The following is a 10,012-nucleotide window of genomic DNA, read 5'->3' as shown; positions in this document are numbered from 1 at the left end:
CTATGAGGGGCTGGTGGCTGGGCCCCAACCCCAGACAATCTGATTAGAAAGGTCTAGGGTGGAGCCTGAGAATTTGCATTTCCAGTCACTTCCTCAGTTTGAGAACCTTTGGGGTAGAGGAAACTGACTCAAAGAAGTTGGACTGTGATAGTGCCAGGCAGTAAGGGATTATTGGCTTAATAGTATTTACTGAAGTCCTTGAAACGTTTTATCCCGGTGCACTCTTCCCAAGGACAGGTGGTATTCCCCAGGTAAGCATTATCCTGATTCCCAGTGGACAGATGAGGAAATGGAGGCATGCTCCCTCTAATCTAGAGCCTGACCCTCAAGCTGGGGAGCTGCTTCACCCACTCCTAAGCCAGGCCTTGAGGATAGGAAGGGGTTACCTAGAAATCTGGGCTGGTTTTCCCCACCAGGCTTTCTTCTCTACTCTTCCCTCAAAATCCCTTCTGGAAGGGCACAGACAAAATATCTTCTATTCAGAGGCTAAGCCCATCTCCTTAAGTCATTATTTTATCCCTGTGTTCATTTCCCAGACAGTACCCAGTGCCAATGGTGAGGCGGTGTTATAGGAGAGAGGGGCAGCCCAAAACCCGCAAACCTGCCTATTCTAAATGGGTTCTGCCATCCGCCGCATCAACACAAAACATATGACTTTAATGGGAAGGAACTTTAATAAAACTAGGAAACAATACAGGTAAGGCAAAGAATCTAGTTTCTAAATGAAGCACCCAAAGTTACCCGTCCCCTCGTGGGTAAAAGTCCATCCATATGGGAATGGCCCAGAGCAAGGCCCCACAGCCTGCCATGAGTCTAAAGCATCTTCCAGTGGGGACCCACAGAAAAGGGTCAAAAACAACCAGACAAGCCCAGAAGGAAAAGAGCAAAATCAACATCAAGATAAAAGCTGCCATTGTCACCTCCCCATGGGTCTCACCCACATCTGTGTCACCCAGTCCACGACCAAAAAACAAGCAAGGTTTCTTCATGTGTCTCTAGGCTCCATCCTGCTTCCTTCCTCAGTCTCTTCTGCAGCTTCTCCTCTTCCTGCTCAGCTCCACCCTCCCTTGGGTGGGGCAGGGAACCTCCCTTGGTGGTGATGGGATTTGTCTTTCCCAATGTCTTGATGGCTTTAGTCTGGAGTGGGGGTGGGGTCCACAAAGCCTGTATGGGATTAACTCAGGACATCATTTCCCCCTAACAGCAGGAGCTGGAGCACCACAGTGATAAATTTGGATGCCTGAGTCAAGTCAGAGTTCAGTCAGGTTCGCGGACAGAAAAGTGAAATTCAGAGGTAGTCTAAGTATTAACTGATGCCCACACAGACAAAGTGCTTTGAGGGTCCAAGGCCCAGGTACTTGGATGACAGGAAACATTCTGGTCACTGTTAGCCAGGGACTGACTCACTGACCAGGAATTTTAAATTTTTGTAAAACTTTTGAAAAAGATCTCTGTCAGGCATGATATTTTTTTCACATCTTTAGGTGTTAAATCAACTTGGCTGAAGTATAACTTATATCCAATGAAATGTCCCCATTTAAAGTGTTTCTTGAAATTATTTTTGACTTAAAGAAATCCTCAAGGAAACCACTGAATTTCCTTCATTTCTGATCCCACAGTGACTGTGCTGAGGCACTTGATGAATATTTGTGGTGTTAGCACATGTAACAGAAAATAAGGAAAGGGAAAGAAATTTACTTGAAACTGCCGCCTATGTGGCAGTAAACAGGGTGAAAGGCTTGTCTCCCAGACTCCTTCATCACAGGCTTCTGTCACTTCTTTTGCTTCTATATAGTCTAGGGACCCCTACTTTGCCAAGCTATTTAATTTCTAACACTTGAAGTGTAGTCCTTGGACATTACCTGCTGGGGGCTGTTGGAAATGCAGACTCATAGGCCTACCCTGGACTTGCCTATTCAGAATCTGCATTTAACAATATTCCCTGGTGATTCGTGGGTACATTCAAATTTAAGACAACTATTTCAATTTTTTTTAAAGATTTTATTTATTTATTTAAACAAGCACTGAGTACAGTCAGAAACGCGGGAGGGTGAGAGAATTCACCAGAGCCAGGGCGGGGAACAGAACAGGCCTACTGACAAAACACACTGCTGAGGGGAGCAGCGGGTGGCAGGAGAGGTCTGCATGCCATGTGAGACCCTCGCCTGCGGCCAGGAATTGAACCAGTGTTGCAGAGGCTGCGGGTAGCTTCGCAGCCCAGCGCTCAACTGCTGGGCCACCAGGGGAGGCCCAAGACAACTATTTTAAATACTTGCCATGTGCTGGGCTTTATTTTAAACATCCATGAGTGTGGAATAATACTTTGCATTGTCTACCTATTGTTGCTCATATTATTTGTTTCAATGTTTATCACATTGTGTTATTGCTGCTGTTTACACATCTGTCTCCCTACTTACTTATTATGTTGCCTTAGGCATATTACTAACCTTTCTGTACCTCCATTCTTTTTTTATTTGTAAAAGTGGAGAGTATAATAGAACCTTCTTGAAAAGATAAAATGAAACATAATGCTTGTAAAACACTTAGCAACCGGGCCTCCCCGGTGGCGCAGCGGTTGAGCGCTGGGTTGCGGAGCTGCCCGCGGCCTCTGCGGCGCCGGTTCGATCCCCGGCTGCTCCCCGTCCACCGGCGAGGGTCCCACATGGTGCGCAGACCTCTCCTGCCGCCCGCTGCTCCCCTCAGCAGTGTACTTCGGTCCTTCTGCCTGCTCTGCTCCCCGCTCTGGCTCTGGTGAATTCTCTCACCCTCCCGCGCTTCTGACTGTACCCAGTGCATGTATAAACAAAACAAACAAACAAACCAGCAAAACAAATAAATAAAGCATGCCTCTATAAAAAAAAAAAAAAAAAAAAAAAAAAAACACTTAGCAACCGGCCAGTGCTAAGTGCTCAATAAATGCTTGTTATTGTTAATATTATTCCGGTGTTTCAATCTTATGAAAACAACATGGCAAGAGGAATTTCTATACATGAATGCCTGGGTCTGAACAGAAATGTCCCAGACTTTCTGGGTTCTATATAGCATATGGAGAGTTTGTCAAGTAATGACCATGACTGATCTCTGAGAATGCCCATATTTTAGCATTTCAGGCCAACTGTGTGTTTGTATTTCTGATGAGGCTCTGGGAGGATGCTACTCTCCTTCCAACCCAACCCCCCTCAACTCCAAGTCCTCTATAAGACACCTCACAATCAGGGCCTCCCCGGTGGCACAGCGGTTGAGCGCTGGGTTGCGAAGCTGCCCGCGCAGCCTGTGCGGCGCCGGTTCGATCCCCGGCTGCTCCCCGGCCACCGGAGGAGGGTCCCACAAGGCGCGCAGACCTCTCCTGCCGCCCGCTGCTCCCCTCAGCAGTGTGCTTCGGTCCCTCAGCCTGCTCTGCTCCCCACTCTGGCTCTGGTGAATTCTCTCACCCTCCCGCGCTTCTGACTGTACCCAGTGCTTGTATAAATAAAAAAAAAAAAAAAAAAAAAAAGACACCTCACAATCTCAGTGCCATTCTTTGTTTCAATGATAAATACTACCAAAAGTCCTCATAAAATGTGGCATGTTTTCCTGAGTTGAGAATATCATAATGCTTGTAGCTAATCTCCATGCCTGCCTATTCAGATCTTTATCATTTTTTCAGTTTTTTTTTTTAAGATTTATTTTGTTTATTTATGCATACAAGAACTGGGGTGAAGGGCAGAGGTGTGGAGGTTGAAAGGATTCACCAGAGACAGAGTGGGGAGCAGAACAGGCAGCTCTATTGAAATACACTGCTGAGGAGAGCAGCTGGCTAGACAGGCTAGTCTGCTGTGCCATGTGGGTTAGCTCCCTGGCCAGGCATGGAACTCCTGCTGCAGATAGCTTGATAGTGCTGAGACTTAACCCCTTGTACCACCAGGGAGTCCCCCATTTTTTCGGTTTTATTAATAACTTGGCAACAGGCCTTCCTGGTGGCCTAGGGTTTAAGTCTCAACGCTATAATTTCTAAGGCCAGAGTTCGATCCCCGGCCAGGGAGCTAAGCCACCTGGTGCAGCAGACCTCTCCTGTCTCACTACCTGCTCCCCTCAGCAGTGTATTTCAGTCAATCTGCCTGTTCTGTTTCCCACTCTGTCTCTGATGAATCCTCTCACCCACCTGCATCTCTGGCCTGTACCCCAGCTCTTGTATGCACAAAAAATTTAAATAACTCTTTAAAAAAAATTTAACTTGGGGCCTCCCTGGTGGCACTGCACTATGAAGCAATCCTCAACCTCTGCAGCACGAGTTCGATCCCCGGGCAGCCAGGGAGCAACCCACATGGCGCAGCAGACCTCTCCTGTCTAGCCTGCTGCTCCCCTCAGCAGTGTATTTCAGTCAGTCTGCCTGTTCTGTTCCCTGCTCTGTCTCTGGTGAATCCTCTCACCCTTCTGCATCTCTGGCCTGTACCCCAGCTCTTGTATGTATAAATAAATAAATATTAAAAAAAAAAAAACCAAAACAGAACTTGGTAACAAAGACAACAGGTAAAGATGGTCTTTCCAACGTTTTCCTTCATAGTCTCCTCTAGGATGAAGAAAGGAGTGGTGGTTACAATTAAAGTGATGAATTTGTCTCAGGAAATGCAAATCTGGGTCCAGCCTCCTTTCCAGAGAACTCCCGCCCGCAGCAGCTCCCATTTCAGCCTTAATGAGGGACCTCGCTCCCTTCATTCACTTTAAAATGTCCCTGTGGAAGGCAGAGGACGCCTCCCTCCCCCACCCCTGCAAGTGAAAGGAGTTCATTAAGAAGTCTTTTCTCAGGCTTGAGAAGTCCTGCTGGGAATTTCACCAAGGGGCCAGGTTCTCGCTAGAAGAAAGATCTGACTCTTCCCATTCTGAAATGCCAAAGGGCATTTTCTGTTCATTTAAACTGTTTATTTTGCCATAACTATAGATTCACATTCAGTTGTCAGAAATAAGGGGTCTTGTGTTGGTCACCCACTTACCTCCATGCAGTCTGCTTCCATCTTGCAAAGCTGGAGGACAAGCCCAGCACGGCTGTATTGACACATTTCCATCACCAGGATCCTGTATATTACCCAAGGGCATTTTCCAGAAACCACAAACTCTAGATCCTCTTTCTATCAAAGACTGGGAAAAAAAAATACTCTGGACATTTTCATGTTTCCATTTATTAGAATTGTCATCATAAGCACCAATCTTAGCTCCCTTATTATCAAAGCACAAAACAAAATAGCAAAATTACATTTGACGTAGCCTTGTCAGAATCCCCCATGCCATGTAAATCATTGACAAAGGAAGGTTGGGGAAATTTTCCAGAAAATAAGAAACCAAAAAAGACCAGATAGCTAAATGCAACATGTGACCCTGGGTGGTAGCAAACAATGACACAACTATGTGAAAATATTAGCACTACTCTACTGCACACTTAGAGGTGGTTAAGATGGTTAATTTTGGGTGCCTCCCCGGTGGCGCAGCGAGTTGAGCAGAGCGCTGCAAAGCTCCCTTCAGCCTCTGCAGCATAAGTTCGATTCCTGGCTGGCCAGGGAGATAACCACATGGCACGGCAGACCTCTCCTGCCTTGCCCACTGCTCGCAGGCAGACCTCTCCTGCCTTGCCCGCTGCTCGCAGGCAGACCTCTCCTGCCTTGCCCGCTGCTCGCCTTAGCATTGTTTTCAGTCTGCTTGTTCTGCTCCCCGCTCTGTCTCTGGTGAATTCTCTGGCCTGTACCCAGTTCGTGTATAAATAAATAAATCTTTAAAAAGATGGTAAATTTTGGGCCTCCCAGGTGGCGCAAGGGGTTAAGCACGGCACTGTGAAGCTATCCTCAGCCTTTGCAGCAGGACTTCCATTCCTAGCTGGCCAGGGAGCTACCCACAAGACACAGCAGACCTCTCCTGTCTTGCCTGCTACTCCCCTCAGCAGTGTATGTCAGCCAGTCCACCTGTTCTGTTCCCCGCTCTGTCTCTGGTGAATCCTCTCACCCCCCACTGGCCTGTACCCCAGTTTTTGTATGCTTAAATAAATAAATATTTTTAAAAAGATGGTAAATTTTATGTTATTTGGGACCGTAGATTAGAGAATCATATTATATCAGTGTTCAATTTATGTGAATTTGGTCACCGTACTTTGGTTCTGTAATATAAAGTCTTTGTTTTTCAGAAATACAAGCTGAAGGGGCTTATGGCAAAGGGCATAAAATAACTCAAAATTGAAATGAAGAGGAGGTGGGCAAATAGGGGAAATGTTAACCATCGGTGATTCAGGAGAAGTAGACAGATGTTATTCTTGCCACTATCTTAAAATTTTGAATTTACTTACAGAATAAATTTTGAAAGGGGATATAGAAAATAAATGGTATTTGTTCCCCGCTGGTCATTTGTTCCCCTCTATTTCCCTAAAATAGGGAAAACCTATTTTAACTAATATATCTTTCTTTGAGCACTCTGGGAGAAGTGCAGGGAATTTACTAGAATTTTCCCTCTTAATCCTCTCAGTCATCCCACCAGGAGGTCATAACTCTTCACCTGTTTTTTGTTTTTTTTTTTTGGGGGGGGGTGGTGGGAGGTGGAAGGGGGTGAGGTTTAGAGAGGGCTGATGCCACCTCAGGTCAACTCCAGGCTGGGGGCAGGGCTGAGATTAGAACCTCTCTGATGTGCTCTAAGGATCACTCTGGAAAGGCCTATTAGTAGACTTTTCATGTCCATGTTATTTATTTTACAATAAATAAAATGCTTATTTTCTTTCTCCCCTTTTAAAATTTATTCTGTAAACATATATTGTTTACACTATTTATCATTTTGCTTTTTCACTTAATGGTGTATCTTCTAGCTCTATTCATCCAGGCACTTACAGACTTGATAGCTCTTTACAGCTGCAAAGCATTTCATTGTATGGGGGAATTCTGTCCCCTTTAGGTAGGAGCCCTATTAGCGAACACTTGGGGTTTGCTCTTGTTTCACCATTATGAAAAGCACTGGAAGGAACTTTCCTATGTATACAGTTTTCTGTGCTTCCGCTAATTTGAATGCGGTGGCTACACTCAGAGATTGCTGGGTCAGGTGTTGTAAACTTTCTCTGAGTAGGAGAGATAGGACATCAGCCTTGTGGATATCTTTGTCCTTTTGTGCATCAGACATCACGCTGGGGGCTGGGACAGAGCAGTGAACTAGACCCCCCAAAACCCCCTATTGGGGAGCCGGTTACAGGCAGAGGAAAGGAAATATTTAAAAGAGGAGAGGAGGAGGAGGCTTAGTAAATCAGCACCGGGTAAGATGCAAACTCACCAACACAGATTAGTTTTCAAGTGTTCTCTGAATTTTCAGGAAGCTGGTGGGGGGAGGTGTGGGGCGAGGGCGGAGTCAATACTTTAGTTTTTAACTTGCATATGTAAATGAGAGTAAACAACCCTCTATTTTTGGACTTCTGGGATAGCTCTAAATCTAATATGTGGTGATGAGCTTGCTTATCAAAGTGCAAATCTCATGATTTTCCCTGGAGGTAAAATTTTAGAGGTGAAATTCCTGGCAAAACGATAAGATCCTTGCTCCTCATCTCCCAGTGGGCATTCAAAAGGTCGCCTCAAGAAATTTGCTTTTTAAAGGACCCTTTCGCAGTTCTAGTTTTGAGGGTGGGGGTGGTAATGCCTCCACCTTTTCGGAATCTCACCCCATATTTCAAATTCATAGCAGGAATCACTTTGCCTGAGAAAATGGCCTCCCATCTCTATTGTCTGCTTTGTTTTGCCTCTCAGGATGATTATAAAGTGAATGCTTGGCCAGGCCCCCATCTAGGACTGCAATGCAAATCGCTGTGGGGTGCTGTGAACACTTTCTAATCTTGGAGGAGTTACCTGGAGAACTTTCTTTTCCCGACCATTTTATTATCTGAAAGATGGAGGGACCCTTTCATTGATTTGGGTACAGATATTTATTGAGCAACTACTATGTGCCAGCCCTTTGCAATGGACTGGGGACACAGCAGAGGACAGGACAGAATATTACTCCACCCCCATGCTGTTCACGGTCTTGAAGAGTCACTCAACGACATGGCAAGGGGATAAAATGGGAGGCAAGAGTGTGTGGAGTAAGGCCCCCTCAGGGATGAGCTGGTCTGAAAGATGAATGCAGTTAAGCTGACTGAGTCATGACTATCTCTTGGACCCTGCACATGTGAACATAACAGTCAAGGGGGAAACCCTAGGAACTGGGGCACATCATGCTGGTTCTCCCGCTACTTCCCTGATCAGCACAACTCAGTAATCATTTCCCAAAGCTCCAACTTGCAGGCAGGTCATGTGCATGCTATATTTGGACTTCTTAAGCTTGCAGGTAAAGAGCCCTAGCCAGGGAAGACAAGGACAGGTCTGGAGTGGGGGATCCATCCCCTCTATATTTATCCCCAAATAAAAGAATCAGCAAAATCCAAATCCAAAGCAAATCCAAGAAGTTGAATCCTGCCTTTCTGGTCCCTCAAAAGCAATGACAATGATTACTCATTACTACACGTGGGCACTGTGGTAAGCACTTTCTCTATGGCTTCTTACTTAACTCAGTAAATTTCTTTTTTTTTTTTTTTAAGATTTTTTTATTTTTGTACAAGAGCTGGGGTACGGGCCAGAGGCACGGGAGGGTGAGAGGATTCACCAGAGACAGAGGGGGGAGCAGAACAGGCAGAAGGACCAAAGCACTGCAGAGGGCTGCTGTGCTATGTGGGAATCTCCCTGGCGGGCCGGGAATGGAACCCATGCTGCCGAGGCTGGGGACAGCTTCACAGTGCTGCGCTCAACCTGCTGCGCCATCGGGAGGCCCTTAACTCAGTAAATTTCTGAAGCAGGTACTAGTAGGGGCAAGACCTCTCAGCCATCAGTGTTGGGCAGTGCTCCCGTGTTTCCATGTGCCATGCAACTTTTCATAACAGCACAATGAAGGAAACACTGGGAACCCCTTTTAGATATGTGCTACAGTAAGACCCAAACCCATGTTCCCTGATTTACCAACAAATATTTATTGAGCATCTATTATGAGTGAGGTCCCATTCTAATGCACAGTAAATAAAACACAGTGGTCAAAAAATAAACAAGCTGGGCCTCCCCAGTGGCGCAGCGGTTGAGCGCTGGGCTGCGAAGCTGCCTACAGCCTCTGCAGCGCCGGTTCGATCCCCGGCCACTGACGAGGGTCCCACATGGCGCGCAGACCTCTCCTGCCGCCCGCTGCTCCCCTCAGCAGTGTACTTCGGTCCTTCTGCCTGTTCTGCTCCCCGCTCTGGCTCTGGTGAATTCTCTCACCTTCCCGTGCTTCTGACTGTAACCAGTGCTTGTATAAATAAATAAATAAAATTAAAAAAATAAATAAATAAACAAGCTGTCTCTCATGTCACTTACATGCTATCCAGGTGAAGCGATAATAACAAGGAAGTAAATACATAGCATATTGAATGATGGTAAGTGCCCAGGAGATAGCTCTGGAATAGGCAATCTGTGGCAGAAAAATTTAGAACACAATGATCCCCATAGAAGGCGGGGCAGGGATCCTGGGACAGGACACAAAGGAACTTTCTAGGTAATGTTTTGTATCTTGATGGGGTTTGGGTTACACAGGCAAGAGATGAGGGATTCCGGAGTAGGAAGGTGGAAGTTTGCTATTCTAATGTGAGGTGAGGGAAGCATCTTCAATAAAGTGAATTTTGAGCAAAGACCTAAAGGAAGTGGAAAAATAGGTTGTGCAGATATCTCCAGGGAGAATTCCAGGCAGAGGGAAAAGTAACTGCCAAAGCCCTGAGGTTGGAGTATGCCTGGCTTGTTCCAGAAAAAGCAAGAGATCAGTGTGGGAAAAGCTAAGGATGGTAGAATGTGCGTCAGGGAGGGACAGCGTCATGAAGCGCTTATGGACCATTGGACGGATTTTGGCTTTTGCCTGAGTGAGAAGGGTAGTCACTGGCAGGCTTTGAAACAGAGGGAGCAGCATCCTGTGACTCAGTGTTGCAAAGACCCTTCTGACTATGTGGGAACTGCAGATTGGGGGAGGA

The sequence above is a fragment of the Talpa occidentalis genome, unplaced genomic scaffold (assembly GCF_014898055.3).
Source record: "Talpa occidentalis isolate TD23 unplaced genomic scaffold, MPIMG_talOcc4v2.1 talOcc4.10, whole genome shotgun sequence".
Classification (NCBI taxonomy): domain Eukaryota; kingdom Metazoa; phylum Chordata; class Mammalia; order Eulipotyphla; family Talpidae; genus Talpa; species Talpa occidentalis.
Note: the sequence above shows the minus strand (reverse complement) of the source record.